The sequence below is a fragment of the Elephantulus edwardii genome, unplaced genomic scaffold (assembly GCF_000299155.1).
Source record: "Elephantulus edwardii isolate Elephantulus edwardi_28Jun2011 unplaced genomic scaffold, EleEdw1.0 scaffold00047, whole genome shotgun sequence".
Lineage (NCBI taxonomy): Eukaryota > Metazoa > Chordata > Mammalia > Macroscelidea > Macroscelididae > Elephantulus > Elephantulus edwardii.
The window spans coordinates 11,900,770-11,903,751 of NW_006399797.1; the positions used below are offsets into that span (position 1 = coordinate 11,900,770).

The following is a 2,982-nucleotide window of genomic DNA, read 5'->3' on the forward strand; positions in this document are numbered from 1 at the left end:
AGACACTTCACCAAAGAAAACAGTCACATGATCAGAAAACACAGGAAGAAATGCTCAATTTCATTACCTATTAGAGGAATGCAAAATAAAACAAGGAGATACCATCTCAATCCAGCAACAACAGTAACGTTCAACAAGACACCAAACAATAAAGACTACAGAGAAATCCACTCAATATATGGACTTATCCTACATTGTTGATAGGAATGTAAAGTGTTGCAACCACTGTGGAAAAAGTTAGGAATAGAAATATTACTATTTGATCTAGGATATAGTATTTTTAAAGAAAACATTAATTACCACTGACTAATGGTAATGATTTTTCATCATGATAGACGAAGGGGAAATGGTCAACAATTTTCTCTTCCTTCGATCCACAATCAACACTCTTGGTGTCAGCAGTCAAGAAATCAAAAGGCTCTCCTCAAAAAAAAAAAAAAAAGGCTCTCCTCTCACCAGGCTCGCCACTTGTGAGAGTGACACTGTCTTTAAATCTTGCGGGCAATCCCTTACATACCACCTGATGCCCAGGGAAGCCAGGGTGACCTAGAAGTCCAACTACTTCCATAAGATCATCCAACTTCTGGATGATTATTCGAAATGCTTTATCGTGGGTGCAGACAATGTGGGCTCCAAGCAGATGTAGCAGATCTGCATGTCCCTCCACAGGAAGGCTGTAGTACAGATGGGCAAGAACACCATGATGTGCAAGGTCATCTGGGGCCAAATGGACATTAACCTGGCCCTGGAGAAGCTGCGGCCTCACATCAGGGGTTGGAATGTGGGGTCGGTGTTCACCAAAGAGGACCTCACTGAGATCAGGACATGCTGCTGGCCAACAAGGTGCCAGATGCTTCTCATGCTTGTGCCATCACTTCATGTGAGGTTACAGCACTGGCTTAGAGCACTCCTTTGGGCCCTTAAGAAGACCTCCTTCTTCCAGGCTTTGGGCATCACCACTAAGATCTCCAGAGGCACCACTGAAATCCTGAGTGATGTGCAGCTGATTAGGCCTGAAGACAAGGTGGGAGGCAGTGAGTCCACTCTGCTGAAGATACTGACCATCTCCCCCTTCTCCTTCGGGCAGATCATCCAGCAGGTGTTTGACACTGGCAGCATCTACAATCCTGAAGTGCCTGACATCACAGAGGAGACTGCACAACCGCTTCCTGGAGATTGTCCTCAACGTTGCCAGCATATGTCTGCAGATTGGTTACACAACCGTGGTCTCAATACACAATTTATCATCAGTGGGTACAAGCGGGTCCTGGCTTTGTCTGTGGAGACTGAGTACACCTTCCCACTGGCTGAAAATGTCAAGGCCTTCCTGGCTGATCCATCTGCATTTGTGACTGCTGCCCCTGTAAGCTGGTGCCACTACCACTGCCCCTGCTGCTGTGGCCCCAGCCAAGGGGGAAGCAAAGGAAGAGTTGGAGGAGTCAGAGGAGGATATGGGATTTGGTCTCTGACTAGTAAGCAAAAAGCCACTATCTGCCAGCTTTGTGAAACAAGAAAATAAAGGCTTTATCCTCTTAAAATAAGACATCAAAAGATGAGTTATATTGGGAAGATCTGCTGTCAGGGAACCCTCCAAAAGGCTGCAGAGCAATGATGTCAGCTTAAAGACTAAGGTGTACTTACTTGATTCAACCATACTATTTTTAATTCTTTGTGGTGGCCAATGAATAAGGATGATAAAAGAAGAATCTGTGTCTTTAAGCTGTGGTTTTTACCAACAGTACTGAATATCCTATGAACTGTCAAAAGAACAAAGAAGTATGTCTTAGAAAAAGTGCAACTTGTTTGCTATTTGGAGGAGAGGTTGATGAACCTTTGTCTTACATACTTTGGGCATGTTGTTAGGAGGGCTAATTCTTGTAAAAAATGCCATACTTGGAAAGATCAGCAAAAGAGAAGATTATCAACAAGATGGATTTGACACAGTGACTGTGACACTGGGGTCAAGTATATCAGAGATGACGACGATGACAGATGACATGGCAAAGTTCAGATCTGTCATTTATAGGATCGTTATGAGTCATACTCAACTTGGAGGCACCTAACAACAATGTGATTGGTTCATTACAATGTCTAATGAACCACTTACTCCACTCACTGCCTCTTTCTCCTGTGGAGCAGTTGGTGGATTTGAACCACCTGTCTTTGCGTTGGTAGCACAACTGCACCAAAGCTCTGCTGACCTAGTGGGGAAGGTGTTGTGCTGCCAACTTAAAGGCTAGCAGTTCAATCCAGCAGCTGCTCTTTGGGAGAAGGATGGGCAATTTCTCCCATGTCGTTTACAGCCTCTGGAAATGCACAGTAGGGTCAGCGGTAAGCCTATTTTTGAGGTTTGGTGGTTTTTTGTTTGTTTGTTTTTTAATCAAACCTTTATTGTGTGTTGCCTTTTCCTTCCCCTAATCTATTTATTAATGTTTCCTATGCTCTCCCTCTCTTCCCATTCCAAATCTGTCTGACTCTAAGATCTAAACTTAACCACTGCTTTACTGCAAGCATTTATAATAGGAAAATGGTATTATTTTGAAAATAACTAGGTAATTACATCTTTGTTCTTTCCTATTTCTTGTCTTATCACCATCTTTTAGTTGAATATTCAGAAATCCTGCCTACATTTCACCTGAAAAAGTAAGATTCAGTAGAGTGAGTCATATATAATAGCTACTCAGTAGTAGTAGAATGACCTATTATACTTATTACTAATCCTACTTTAAATCTAGGGAGCTCTGGTGGCCTAGTGGCAAGAAGGTGCACTACAATCCCGAAGGCACACAGTTCAAATCCAATCACTTGCTCCGCAGTAGAAGGATGGGCACTCTCCTGTTGAGCAATTAACTGTCTCTGAAAACCCGCTCAACTATGGGTCGGTTCCAACTCAACAGTAAACAACTTTTTTTCAACAACAACAATTTTAATCTACCTTTATACCATACTACTTTCATTTTTCAGTAAAATTACAAGCAGCCC

General features: G+C 42.7%; 1 pseudogene; it reads left to right on the forward strand.

Moving 5' to 3' along the window:
- Nucleotides 1-523: 523 nt before the first annotated feature.
- On the forward strand, nt 524-1,469 carry LOC102867679 (annotated as a pseudogene).
- Nucleotides 1,470-2,982: the final 1,513 nt, after the last annotated feature.